The sequence below is a fragment of the Mastomys coucha genome, unplaced genomic scaffold, assembly GCF_008632895.1.
Source record: "Mastomys coucha isolate ucsf_1 unplaced genomic scaffold, UCSF_Mcou_1 pScaffold15, whole genome shotgun sequence".
NCBI classification, from domain to species: domain Eukaryota; kingdom Metazoa; phylum Chordata; class Mammalia; order Rodentia; family Muridae; genus Mastomys; species Mastomys coucha.
Genome location: NW_022196897.1, coordinates 132,989,699 through 133,005,057, shown reverse-complemented (window position 1 = coordinate 133,005,057; position 15,359 = coordinate 132,989,699). Strand labels below are relative to the sequence as shown.

The window sequence follows — 15,359 nt, the reverse complement described above, 5'->3', positions numbered from 1 at the left end:
TGAGGAAGAAGAAACATACCTACCTGAACTTCGCAAATATTCATAGGGAACCCACACACGGGCTGAGTATAGTCTAAGGCACAGAGCTAAACCCTTTGTCAATACGAGGCTCTGCTCCAACTGCGCGCTGCTTGGCTCGCGATCAAAATGGCTTCATCGTGTTAGAAATCTCCAAGGCTTACAGAGTCAAACTTGGACATATACTGTACACATTCGCAGGACTTATTCCACTGGCTCGTAATAAATCTTTATAACCACATATGGCGGGATTATAAATATCAGCTGGGAAGAGCAATAAAAGCATAGCATAGAGAAAGGTGTCAGCCTCGGTGGAAGCGATTTCAACTTTATTAATTTACTTCTTTGATCAAACTGTGCTATTTCAGATGGTGGGGTGAGGTTAATTCATGAGACATAAGGTGGAGAGACTCATAAAACACTGAAGTCCCTACAGGAAAAATAACTCAGTGGTTAGTCACTCCGCTCATGCCGAGGCACCACTCCGCTCACGCGGAGGTACCTCGCTTCTCATGAAACAATGACGTGAAGAACAACAACAGCACAGCAGTCAGGAATGCATTCTTCAGACCAGACAGGTGGAGGTGGCAGTGCTGGTATTCTTTCCATCCACTGTAGCTTTAATCCTTTGCCTTAAAACAAATGACATTCTAAATTGGGTCTTCATTTACTTAGACATGTAAGAGATACAATAACGAAAGCAGAAGGATGGATGTGCCTCTGAAGTTTTTCAGACACCCTTGGCGTTACCACCAGGAGCAGGCCACCTGTCTATTTTTCTGATTCATGGGTTTCCAGACAATGCTGTCTGTGAATAGGGCACAGTTCAGACGTCTGTGTGGGGGATTTGCCTCCTCCATCCTGGCTTCTGCTCCTCGTTGGCTTATTGGCAGTTGGCAGTGGGAATGGAGACCTCCCAGCCTCCCAAACATTCATGTGCAATGCTTATACATACATGCGCACAAATATGCACACACACGCACACACACACACACACACACACCAAACCAAAGGGCACATTTTATTTTAAAATTCTTGTTTGTAAACGCTGTCAGTGCTAAATTATATGTTCAAGTCGCCTTTTCTTTCAGGAGGAAAGGCACAGATGTATTTTGTACGGATCTCTATAAACAACAGTCACTCCACCTTTCAAACAGCATTTTAAAAGAACGTTTTTAATTGTCAAGAGCATTTCTGAGCGAGCAGAGGAAAGGAAAGCCGTCAAGCACCAAGCAACCTAGATTTCAGCTGAAACAAAACCTCCAATCCGCTTCCCTTTTCTAGTATTCTCCTTCCAGAGGACTGCCACCCAGGAGGGCACAACTCAGGTGAGACTGTGTCTTCAAGCTTCTTAGATGTTGCTGACCTTTCAGCCTTCACTCTCAGGAGACCAAGGAGGCTGCTTCCCTAGGGTGAATTTGCAGCAGAGTGGAAAGTGGGACTCGGGGTCTGGGGGAAGCAGGACGAAATGATGGCTTTAGGAGCTAAATCTGTGATATCGCTTGGTTTCAAAATTACACTAACCCCAAATTTAATGCATGTTGAAGACTTGTCAAGTAGATAAAAATTTGAAAGTTTTTCTTCACAGTGTGTGGAAGTTTTCAAAAACTTATATTGCTTAGAACCATAAAATTAATTATCATATATATGTATACATTGTGTACATGTGTGTATATATGTATATACACGCACATATATATGTATGCATGTATATGTGTGTATATATATACATATATATCTCTAGATATAGCACATTTTGGTGCCTGTATAAGTATAAAAATCTAGAAATTTATTTTTCAAAATGCATATTATTAGAGAGATTTTAAAAACATTAAAGATTTCTTCTGTTACACAAAGGAAAAGTATATTATTTCAATTTAGAGAGTATCTAACAGTATTTTTAAAGAAAAACTTGCCTGTGTAGCTACATGCTATGTAATATGTATTATGAAACTATATATATATATATATGTATATGTATATATATACACATATATATTGTTTAGGAGAAATTTCACTTCAGCACTGTTGGGTATGTGATAAGTGTGCTTCCTATTTCTTACAAAGAGAGGCGAGGCTCAGCACTGCCACAGAAGTGGCATAGTAATGGTTTTGACCATGGTCTACCTTCTGAAAAGGATTACTGAACATTAAACCAGCTATCCAAACAGTACTCTGTGCAGTGTGTCGTGTCGTGGTGGTTCTGTTGAGACAGACACAAACACAGCCAAAGCCTTGGCACTGGGCATGCAGTTCAGTGGTACAGCATTTCCCCACTGCATTCAAAGCCCTAGATTCAGGGTCCAGAAAAACAAAAAGGAAGAGACCAACAGACAAGAAAGAAAATAGAGGGGAAAAACCCAGTAACACAAACATGCATTTAAAGACATTATGTGCTCTAAACTGAGTCTTGTACAATTTTTAGATTAAATTATCATTACCAGACATTCATTAAGGCAAAATTATTACAAGCATCCATTCCCCTACCTTTGGAGCACTGAAATTATGAATGAGCATTATGGTTCATAGGTTGATTCTGAAACCTATAACTTTCCCGTATAAAATTTGTGAAGAGTGCAGAAGGTATAAAATGCAGATGGTGTTGCCTGACAGACAGCTGATTTGAGAAAGAATATCAATGCTTCTTAAACTGCTTTTGCAACCATTTAATGCTGTTGTATGGAGGAAATACATCACGCACTAATGTGCAGTAAATTTTATCCCTCCAAAGAGAACTTTGGTTGTCACTTTTCTAGATTCTAATAGTGGTATGTAGTGACTTGTTATAAGCATAAAAAACTATGACAGAAAGTGGTTTTCTATTTGGTGAGCTTACATCATTTATACTCTCACTAAGGCTCTACCTATTCTGTTTCTTCTAGGTTCCTTATTCCTGAGCTATAGATGACATAATACTTGATCTCACTCTGAACTATTGATATTTAAGAAGCTGAAGACACAGTATGACCTTTAATATTGAAACGAAATTGCAACAATCTGGAAATCTTATTATACCATTTGTTTAAGCCTGCTTTGCATCCTTAGAATTTAAAAGGTGTACTAGTATGATCTTCAAGTTCACTGACAGAAATCATGACTTACCATGAGTCAACTCAGGTACAATGTGCAAAACTTCTTCCCTGATGTTCCCAGATACAACACAGCCAACTGTCAGGAACAGCTAGACCGGTGTCCTTTGCTACATATGGTAGATTGGTTTTAAAATCCCACTCCTCCCTTAAGATACCAAAGCCCTGAAACTGTACAAGACTCTGGTATGAAGTGGCATCATCTTACATGCTTATATTTTCTTACATACTTTAAATCATTTCTAGATTATTTATAATCTGCTATACAATGGTAATGTGCATACCTTTAATATGACATTGTTTTGACAACAATAATAATAATCATTTCCTTGCCTGTTCAATAAAGATAAACCCCCAGTTAAAAAAAAAATTGTGAAAATTGTATGTATCATGGACCACGGAGAATCATTTACTCTTTAAGTGCTATCATATCATATTCAGGAGGCCAGAAACAAACATCCCCCCTGAATTTGGAGTTACTCAAGTTGTGAATTGTGAGCCATCAGATATGGGTGCTGGGAAGTGAACTTGGGTTTTCTTTTGAGTGACCTAACTATAGTTTTAATTCATGGATTTTCTTAGACGTTAAACTTTTTATTTACCATTTCAATACAATTCAGTTCCATCACCTGCTTTCCTGCAGGATTTAATGAAGCCCATTCTATTGTGATGCCTGCAAGTGCATCAGGAGGTAGGATGAAGCTCAGGAGGACAACAGACCATGTTCAAATAGCCAGAGCCACACAGAGGTTGAGCTGTTGCCCTCAGTACCCATGTTTCTACAATACTTTGAGACCAAACAGTATTCTATGCAGACTTAGAATTGTCCTGGATGATTTCAGAAAGGGCCTAAGAGCTGGAATAATACAACACTGGGTGACTTTCTCCATTTGGGGGATAAGACCCACTGAAACAGAAGCTGCCTGGGCCATTAGTGTAGGTGGGACTCTTGCCTAGTATATGCCAGGTTCAACACTACCCTCGCCCATCTTCACCCAGTAGCACAAATGAACAAGTGACTGGTAAATAATAAATAATACAAAATAAAAGAAACGAGAGGCTTTGCTAACAAAATTCTTCTCCATGAATCTTAGAACCAATATCTGAATGCTTTTGGGAAATCCCTGTTGGCCTTAGCTCAGCTCAGAGAGAACATTCTAGAATTTGAAATACAGGTATTTCTTTCAAAGCTGTGCTACAGGGAAACCTTTGCTTTCCTTGGAGCTTCACATTAAGAACTTTGGAAGACATTTTCTCTAAATCAACATCTTAGTTTAATGCCTCTGCTCAAACAAGAATGCATTGTCAAACAAAGTACCCTTGGAACTGTGGCAAAGTCCTAGAGCTCCTGGAGGAAGACAGGGGACCAGGAAGGAGCCCAACACCAGACCCCCAGTCAGCTCTATGCATACAGTTTTTCCCCTCTAAGAAAATACAATTTGAATATATGGTAGTAGGTATAGAAATACTTGCCTGCTGACTGATTTAGAGCAGAAGTTTGAACATGTTTTCAAGCCTAGCTCTAAATTAATCGTAGGTTGGGAAGAGGGAGAGAATTCTGAATTCAGAAATTGCAACAGCCGGTTTTACAGTTAGTTAGAGACCAGGCTTTTGCCCTAGTGTCAGTTAAATTTTTTTCTGTGGATCAAGGAATGTTTATATTAACTTTGAGCCCCCTCTGAATAACTCTGCTCTCTGCTCAGAAGCCAACCCAGTTGGAGGGAGACCCCTGAAGGTACACAACACGTGCTAAAACTAAGCAGTCCCTTTCAGCCCAGAGTTCGCTGGACCGGGTTCAGTCTCATACACACTTTCCATGGGGGGAGTGGAAGGCGAAGGCACTGTGTTAGAAAGACAGAAAGAAGGGAAAGCCAGAGGTAGGTTTGTTCTAAGACGAAGCGATCCACAGGGAAAACAGCAACATCCATCTGCAGGTTTAGAATTGAGTCCTCAGAACCCATACCTGCAAACAGGTAGGTCCCCACAGGGCACTTAATAAAATAGGCACTGGACCGAAACAACTTGATAATGGCAACTGGACATTTTTAATACAAATTTACATTGGAACAGACTTGAGAAGATAAAGCCTGTCGTTATGGGGTCTCATCTGAGCCACATATACTCACAGTGTGTCTTGGTCAAATCAGTGAGAGTGGATCTATCCCTTCAATTATTTCTTTGTGGTAAAAACACTCAGAATAATTTCTTCAAGCTTTTGAGAAGATACAGAACATTACTAGTGTCTATAGCCACCTTACCACGCCATGGCTGGGTTGACACTCACGTAGGCTTATGAATTCATGTACACATTCACTTAAAAATAAAAACTTGGCCTGGATACACTTCTTAAAAACATACAGTATGTAGCAGAAAATGGAAATAAGACATACAATTGTTGTTCTCAAAGCGACCTTCTAGAAGATGAGAGTGGGTGGATGAGAAAGAGAATGACGAACTATTGTGACCATGCAGGGCACCCAGAACAGCCTTGACTTCTTGTTGAAGGCAGTGAGAGGTGAGCCCTGGGGATTCCCACAGGAAGACGGACAGGGAGTACTGCACACTTGCTGGGACAAAGAGAGGGGCTCCATATGGTCAGACACAAGCTTCTGATTTAGCCATCAAGGTCACCTGAGAGGTTAACCGAACCCTGCAACTCAAACTGGGCCCCTGCCCACCGATGCTCTCTGTGGAGCTTCAAATGGCCCTGCTAGTGATGGCCAGGTCTTGGGTATAGCCTGAACATCAGGATATTCGAAAGCTATCTCTAACCCTAATACACAGAAAGATTTGAGACCGCACCTTAGGAGAAAGCTCCTTTTATTTTTTTAAGCGGTGCCCCAAATCAATAATTATTCACCTCTGTCCACTGATATTTTTCTCACATTTTGTATGGGAGAGAAAAAAAGATAGATTTCCATTTTCTATGCTTTTATAAATATACTGAAAAGATTTACCGAGGTTCAAAGTACTTTAAATGCTTTCTACATGGGGCATTCTGCTCAAATGATTTACTATATTATCTTTTACCTTCCCAGACTGGAACCCTGGCCTCTTCCTTCCCTCAGCCTTCTTGTAAACAGCATCTCTAACTATTTTTCAGATGGCTTATAAAAAGAATATGCAGATGTGCACAAGTGGGTGTCAAAATATAAATCTTTAGCTTTGAGCTGGCACCCAGCTCACAGTAGAAAACAAAACATTTGCTTTGTCAGCCAATGAGCAGCCCCAAACGAGAAGTCCTTTCCTTTTGGTGCCCACCAAGTGCAGAGTGAGCATACACAGATGTTGGGAACTTCAGCCAGACTTGTGATTTAGCTGAACCCGGCCTGGCTGTCAGCCACAGTGGTATATCAGTGAGGTCTAGAAAGACAGGCTGCCAATCCTACCACTGTGTAGACAGAAAAGAACTGATTTGTTCAGTGGAAGGTTTCGTTTGGAAACATTTTTTTTTTCCCTGCGTTGGTTGACATGGCTCGGTCCAGCAGGGCACGGAGGAAGCCTACCTTATGGTTCACAGGTGCTGTCTGCCCTAGGAGGGCTCCAAGAGGAAGATGTGATGTGTGCTCTGCAAGCTGGAAGCTCCCGTGTCTGGTGCTGAAAGATCCTGTCCTGAGACCTGTCAACTCCACATCTACTTGCCTTACAGGATTCAGGGCACAGGTCCATGACCACCTACTGACTTTGAGGTTTTTCAGCCACATAGCTGGATAAAAAAAAGCACGCAAGGCATGAGTTAGCAGGGTGTGAAAAGAAATGTCCATAAAAAGAGCTCAGGGTGTAAGGGCAGAAGAAAATATGGCCTGAAAAAAAAAGTGGGGGAAGGATTTTTAATATGCCGAGAGGCAAGTGCTGGGGAACTGAGAGGAGACAATCTTCCTTGCAATCTCCTGTTCACAGAACTCCACAAACCCTGGTTTTGTTCTGACAGCCTTCAGCTGAGATGGAGAAACTATAACAGGAAGTGCCAAAACATGATGTTTTCAAATGCAAACATCCACATTAGGGAGTGGGTGGGTTGGTGAGCCAGGGCGGGGGGTATGGGATAGGGGGGCTTCGAAGGGGAAACCAGGAAAGGGGATAACATTTGAAATGTAAATATAAAATATCTAATTTTAGAAAAAAAGAAATTTCAGTAAATCAGTCCAACGTGTCTATGCCCACATCCCTTCTTACTGCCCAATCCAAGCACCAGGAACAAATTTCACCTGTCTCTAGCACCGGAAGAGGGAGTTACCAAATGGTACAGCTGACCTTCCGGTAGCATCACTTCTCTTAGCTTTGCGTTCTCAGCTTTGCCTCCTTGCTTTCCTTATCGTAGCTGTGAAGAAGCAAATGGCATACCAGCTTTCCTTTGGTGAAGAGTGGGATGGTAAGAGGGAGATTTTGAATTTAATAGGAATGTCAAAAATAAATGTACATTTCAATGTTGTGTATGCTGGTCTGTGCATATTTTATATCTATTTTTCACTGTTTACTTTGCTGACAAACGAAATAGGTTCTCAAGAAAATGACTGTCACATTAAGAAGTTATCATAATAACTTTGAAAAGATAGCATCAGAATGTGTAATCCTGAGAGAAAAATCAGCCTGTGTTTAGAATTTCTGTGAGATATGACAGTTTTATAAACCCTGGGTTATGGAAAATGGGTGCAAATTTCTATAAGCTTTTTGAGGCTTTTTTTTTCTACTTGTTTGCTTTTTATAAAAATTATAAACTTTAGATCGTAAACATCAATGCTGGATCAAGGTCACAACATCCAGACCCAAGCAGACACTCACTCCTCTGGGAAGGTTCAGAACCGGAAAGTAAAGAGAAGGCAGTAGCCCTGGCTAGGCTGGCGCTGTCTCTGCTGTCCACTGTCCACGTCAGGAGCTCGCTTCCTGGTGCAAGGGCACCGGGGAAATGAAAGGATCCCCTCGTCCCAATTCACACCGCACCTACCTACACCTTGGAATTTAAATGAGACACTTACAAAGGGAAGTAAAACAGCTTCTGTATGATTTAAACCAGAGATGCAAGTCCGTGAAAAGCTGTCCACACGTGCAACAAAATCAAACAGAAACTGCTCTCGCAGGCAGCCGGGAAAGCTGAGCGATTTTAAACTTCTGTATTTACATTAGCATGCAGTTTATTTTCATTTTTATTAGAAAACTGAAATGACAAGTCAGAGTTTGGAAAGTATGAAAAGTGGTTAAAACAAAGCAATAGCGGGCATCGCTGACAATATTCCCCCTCAAATAACTACCGTGGCTTTTGATATACACTTTACATAGAGAGATGCACACAGAATCGGGCTACATGGAGCACTATGAACGTCGTTTTGGTTTCATTTTATCCTCTCTGTTCTCATTATAAATGTGACTTGATTGTGAAGGAGCTCAAACACTGTAGGAATCAAACACAGGAAAGCACGTCTCGTGATTCCACTCCCCCCAGAATCTTTGCTGAAAGGTTGGTTCACAATCTGACAGTTATTACCCGCTTCCCCAGACATGTGCACACTCCGGAGCTTTTGTCTCAGAAGCTCCCAGGGGCTGCGAGTGCTCTTTAGAAACACGGAGTTAACAGTGGCCCTATGAATCAAGGAGCCACGAGGCATGTAAAACCCTTTCCCTGCTGAGTTGGTTTTTATTGTTACACCAACCCTCTTTTCTGTTTCCTTCTCGCACTTCGTTGATGATGATTTTCCTTGAGATAATTCTTAAAGGACAGGTGGGGAATCAACTCGATAAGCATTCTAACACAGAATCCAAGCACTGTCTCTGCTGATCACGTTAACTATTTAGGTTAGACATTTAGCTTTAGTTAGGTGCAGAGCTTTCAGATCAGCTGAATGAGCCTCCTGTGACTTCTGTTCTTCAAACTTCTTCATGTTGAGAAAGGCTTCCATCAACACGTGAGCAGTTGTGATTTCAGTGATATGTCTATACTTTAGTTAAACAAATTAGTTCTAATTCTTTTGATTTAACGACACAATCCAGATCCAAATGAAATCTAACATAGTAAATTTTACACAGAAGGATTGCTTTGTTTTGTTGGTCTGTTTTGTTTTGTTTGTTTGTTGTTTCTTTTGTTTTTGTTTGTTTTCATTTCTTTTTGTTTTGTTGTCTTGTTTGTTTTCTTTTTTGGTTCTCAAAAGTCAGTATGTAAATTTTAAACAGTATTACGTGTTGTGCTAACAGTGGGTCCTTCAAGGCACCTAATGCAGGTCCCCACTCCTGGTCATTCACCCAGCCTTGATCACCCAGTACATGTAGCTTTTGGCTGATGGGGTCTGGAGTTGAGCAGTGTCTTTGAGTTGGCTGACGGTGTGATGGGGTGATAAACACTCTGGCTCCTGCCCAAGGCTGGCAGATATATGGAGGCCCTGTGCAAGATTGTCAAGGGAAAACCAGGATACTTGTCACCAAAGACACTGGTTGCTGAAGGTCGGTTACAAAGAGCAGCTCCTGTTCCCACCTCCTCTCCGATTCTATTCCAGATCTGCTAAGAGCCATATACACACTCAGTGTGGGTTGGGTTTTGTTTTTGTTTTGTTTTGTTTTTTTAAACAATTTTACTAGGAACTTTCCAGAAAATTCTCTTTGATACTTATAAGCAAAGTTTCATCAAGATTCTGATCACAGGTGTTAGAAAATTGCATTTGCTTGGGAAATGTTAGTGTTTTAATGCTTTGCTTTAGAATATCTGTCCTCAAAAGTACTTTTTTTTTTCATATGAGGGGCATGAGTGGTTGGGGAGTTTTAATCTTTTCTTTTTCTTTATTTGGGTGTTTCTCATATTTTTGAATCAATTGTTACATTGTCCTTGAAAAGCTACATAATTTTAACATTAATTCTGAAGTTTTAGCTGATTTCTTGGGTGACCTAATTGAAAGCTAACTTCTACCGGTGTAGAGGGCAATGACTGTCGGCCTTTGTGCGACGTGATAAAGAAATGCACCAGAAGGAGAAATGTTGGAAGCCACCCTGGACAGTGGGTGTTGTTATAACCCTTTCTTCACATTCTCTCTCTGCCACATGATTACTCATCTCCACCTTCTACCCAGTGCTTCAGGGTCTCTCTCAGTCACTGAGCATGTCTTCCTATAATTCACCACTATCCCAGCAGTTGCCGCCCCCCCTTCCTGCTTTATCCATGTGACAATGTGACATCTTCCATCGACCAGGAGCTTCTTCTCTGTCTATCATTTGGACCATGTTTTTACTGCCTGGCTGAAACTGCTTGCTTTTTTTTTTTTCTATCTCCTAAAGACGGAGTAGCTGCCAGTCTACATGTTGGAGCTGGAAGCTCCCTCCGAAGAATTCAAGTCAAAATCAAGGGCTTAAAAGAGACTTGAGAGTCTGTTGTAGTTTAGAGAACTGAGAATTTTCCCATTTTTCAAAGGTGCAGGAAATTCTCAGGTGAAATACTGAAACACAGCTATTTTAAGGAGTCTGCTGTATAAGCTATGATGAGTTGGTTGGCAAAAAATTTGCACTCATAGTATGGCCACAGCTGAATATTCTAGAGTCTAGAATGTAGACAATGCCAATGGCAGACTACTCTGTTATTTAGAGATTCCTCCTCCTCATTCCTACTGGAATTCTCTCTGGAAACAAGATGAGCAAAACCATATTCGAGCTTTGTGGTCTTGGTATGAGGACATACACAGGCATGCTCATGGTTTTCTACTAATAGCCTCATTTCATGGAAGAATAGAACTACGCAGCAGTGTGCAGAGAGACTAACCCTGTTTATATCTCTCTCCTCAGTTCTTGACAGTGTGTCCATCAAGAATATAAGACAGGAATGACAGCTAATTGGGTGAAGCTGAGAGACAGATTTAACAATACCCTTAGGACCAAACCTTATGTTTGAGACTAGAAGTACATTTTTGAATGAAAAGACGCATTGTTTTCAATTACTGGGGATAATAGTGCCATGAGTATATATACAAGTATCTGTTTAAGTCTTTTGTTCAGTTTGCTTAGGAGTATGCCAAGAAGGGGGCTTGGTGGGTCATGTGGCAATTCTGTGTCTACTTTTCTGAAGAAAGATGATACTGTGCTTTACATAAGACATACAAGCTTAAATGTCTTACCAGGGGACAATAATATTTCCAGGTGACTTGTTTTAAAATTAGGCACAGTTGGCAAATGTTGAGACTGAGAAATGAGAAAGACCTATAGATTACCAGTGCCAGATAAGGGAACCTGGTCCTTGTCCCAGAGACACACAACAGAGTCAGGAAGCAGGGGCAGCAGATATGCCTGGCTTCCACTTGTGGTAACTGCGTGATTCCAGGAAAAGCACCTTTGAAAAATGGAAACACTCATAGGTCGCACAGGATGTGTTGTAAGAATAAAAATGAGTTAGTTAATGTATGCAAAACCCGAGAGTAGTGCCTCAGAACTGTAGAAGTGCAGCTTAAACTTTCTGGTGAGGTCACTGGATGCTGAGGGGCTGGAGTAGTAATGAGTCAGAGTAGAGAAGTTAGAGGGGAAGAGAAGCCTACCTGATCTTCTGCCTGAAGCAAACTAGGCTAGTGGGTGCACACCACGACAGACCAAGTCCTCCTTGCCAGCCGTACTGTTCCACAAAGAAAGATGAATGAGCAATGTAGGAAAGAGACAAACACATGGAAATGCTTTCCTTAGATGCCTGCACTTCCGTGTTTGCTGTGTCACTACTTACAACACTCACTTCAAGGACTCAGCCTAAATGTCTATCAACAGAATAGAAAAAGGACATGTGACATATAAGCACACCGGAGTTTTGTCTAGCCATCCAGGACAAAATTATGTCACCTACAGGAAAATGAGTGGAACTTGGATCCACTCATATCTATATCTATATCTATATCTATATCTATATCTATATCTATATCTATATCTATATCTATATAACTTTATATATATATATATATATATATGTCCTAGAAATAGACTGTTGTGTAAAGGAATAGGACCACCTGGGGGAGTAGTGCAGGATAATATGAGTAAAATGATCAAAGTACATGATGTATTTGTAAGAAGATGGCACAGTGAGGCCATCCCCTTGTGCAATGAATTTCTGCAGTATTTTAAAGTCTGTTCTTCACTTTTCCTGCTAATTGTGAAAGTCCAAAAGAAATATTTGGAAATGGAATGAATTTCATTAAATATGAAACTATATGGTTCATATAAAGTGTTTGACATAAAATAAAACTCTCTTTACTGGATAAAAATATGTCTTTTATTCAATAACTATTTCAACATAAACTTTTAAAACTACATATCTGTCTCCCCCACATATGCATTTTGAGGTGGCAATTACAACCATCACAATTAAACCGTGACTCTAAGTTTAACTAACTGGGTAGCAAATCAAACAAAAACAAATAAAATTTTAAAATCAGTCAAGGCTTTGAATAGTTATATCTCCAGAGATGTGTCTAAATGCTCACAAGCTCATTAGGGATCAATAACCACAGAGAGAACACAAATCAACGCCACCATGAGAGTTCCCATTAAAATGGACCGTATTTAAAAGGGGGGCGGGCGCTGGAGAGATGTCTCTGTGTCTGCTCTTCTAGGGTGTCTGGGTTCAATTCCCAGTACGCACATGGAAGCTGGCAACTGTCCAAAAATCTAGTTCCAGGGGATTAGCCACCGCTCTCTGGCCTTTGTGGGAACAAGACACACACGAGGCACACAAACATGCATACAAGCAAAACATCCACGCAAGTAAAATAAATAAATAATTTAAACACAGAAGAAATAAAGAGTGTTGAGTAAGGATATGGAGAAAGTAGAACCTCCTTGTATTACTGGTAAGAATGTAAACTCATGAGGTTTCTGTGTCTAATATAGTGATGCCTCAAAAAGTCAGAGAATCATCATTTAAGCCAGCAATTCTCCTTTTGCCGTATACCTAAGACAATCCAGAGCAAGGACTGAACCATGTGTCTATTACAGCCATGTTCACAACAGCCTTATTCATTATGGACCCAAAGGTGGAAGCAATCCAAGTTTCTATTGACAGATGAATGATTAAGCATAATAAAAACAATGGGATATTGTTCAGCCCGAAGAAGGAAGGGAACTCTGACACATGGAACAGCGTGGCTGAACACTGAAAACATATGCCAAATGAAATAAGCCCGTCGCAAAAGAATACCGAAAGATTCCACTCCTGCAAGGTACCTCGCCCAGCCAAATGCAGAGAAACAGAAAGCAAAATGGTGCTTGCCAGAGAGCATGGATGCAGGACTGGAGAGCTATTGTCACTCCTCCAGGCCTTCAATTTAGGAAGATGAAAACGTTCTGAGCGTGGGTGGTGGTGGTGGCAGGACAAACCTTTGACTGTGCTTAACCCCACCAAACTGCACATTCAAATACGGTGGAAATCCTTAAATCTGTGTTACGAATATTTTACCATACTAAGAAAATAAGTTCTGTATTCTGACACATCCCAGCTGCCACCTGGCTGGCTGACTTTCTGGTAAATGTCCCTCCGTCTTCCTCTGGGACTTGATATGACAAATTTTCTGCTGGAGAGAAAAATATTAGGAGTTGGAGGGCGATGCTGAGAAATACTTTAACAGCGGAGAGCTCCATGAGAGTTGAAATCATCCAGTTTGCCCTTGATGTGTCACGGTTTGGTGGATTAATAGATCTGCCTTTAGAACCGTCTGCTTTGTAAGCCCTGGGTGATGTGTGTGACATTTATAACCCCCTTTGCACTGCTTGCTCACTTTATTCTGCCTTTGGTGTTTTATTTATTTATTTTTTTGGAGGGTGGGAGTGTGGGAGCAAAAATACACCAAAATACAAACAAAGAATAACTAGAAATTACAGAGACTCTCAGTACATTTTAAGGAGAGTATAAATAAATAGATTGAAGATGAATGGAGCTGCCCAGCTTACTCACCCTGACTCAAAGCACACCCATTTAGGAACACCTCCCTTACCATTTAATCCATTTCAAAGTTGTCAAAAATACGTTTATGGTTCTCTTTGTAAGAAAAGCAGTATTTTCACAGGCATTTTTTTCTTCTTAAATACGTTAAAATGGGGCATTTAAGTTGAACGTGAAATCCAGACTTGACTTAAATTTTACCCCAATGAGCAATTGCAGGTCCATTTCCTTCTTTGGCATAGTGAAGGAATCTTGGAAGGTCAGAGTTTGCAGGGATCTTTAGGGAAATGCCCTGTCGCTGCCTCTGCCCCAAGAGAAGACCAGAGGAGATTTTCCCTCATAGCACCTTTTAAACACCATTTCTCTCCCAGGGTCACAGTGGAAGCTTCAGACACTCCATTTCATGCTTTGAAATACAGGAACTTCCCTTGGACTATGAAAGTCCAGCTCTGTCCTGTGGATGCTGGGTTAGGCTGAGCAGGTGTTGAGAGGTACAGTGGCAAAGGAGGGGTCACCAGAGCAGGGTGGCACCCCCTCGCATAAGTAAACACAGACTCCGCACCAGCTGGCAGCCTTTCTGAGTTTCTGCTACAGGCTGGCTGAGGCGGGTTTTTGAGGAAGGGTGGGGATTAGGAAAATTTGAATTCAGTAATACAAAACAGTTATTTAGAAACCGGACAGCTGTATTCAACCCCAAACGGGGTTGGTGGTGGGGGTGGGGAAAGGCAGTCTCTCCTGAAATCTGTTCATTGGGTAAAATCAACTCATCCTCTCTTCCTTACCCTATTGTCCAACTTCCTTGTTCACTAAGACGAGCTTATGGAAATGACCTTTTCAAAACTAACAACATCTGTTAGCAGTATCTAGCTCATGTAATGGGTCAGGCACTGTGTTAAGTCTGTTTTATATCTCAATCAGTTCCCGTCACTACTCTATAACGAAGCTATGAATATGATGCCAGTGAAGCCACAGGGAAGTTAAGTGCTAAGGATGCACAAGAGTTTCCCAGAGTCATATGTCTCTTAGGGGGTGGACAAGGATTTAGATCCAAGCTTGTCAGATCCCCAAAGAAATGTTCTGATCAAGTTCTGTCAACAGTTACTATTCATGCATAATAAGAAATGCTAAGCTGTTACTAGGGATTGGTGAAGGTCCTTCTATTTGTAACTTTAACACTCTCTGCTTTAAAGAGACAAGGTGGGGTTTAAATGAAAATCAGTATAAACACTATCTTTTACTGGAAGTGTTTCAGAGAACACTTTAGTCTACACTCAGTTAATCTGGGGTTTTACAGTGGTCAATAGCATATTAAATATCCATACAAATCTTGTGGCTCAGAGGGTGCTCCATATATATATATATATATA

The 15,359-nt window shown here is 40.9% G+C and overlaps 1 long non-coding RNA gene across 1 annotated transcript; it reads right to left on the bottom strand.

Moving 5' to 3' along the window:
* Positions 1–365: 365 nt before the first annotated feature.
* Positions 366–6,787, bottom strand: LOC116092409. Its single transcript, XR_004119254.1, has 3 exons — positions 6,614–6,787; positions 6,369–6,498; positions 366–1,425 (listed from the first exon to the last, which is right to left on the bottom strand). It is a non-coding gene; the product is annotated as an uncharacterized LOC116092409 (long non-coding RNA).
* Positions 6,788–15,359: the final 8,572 nt, after the last annotated feature.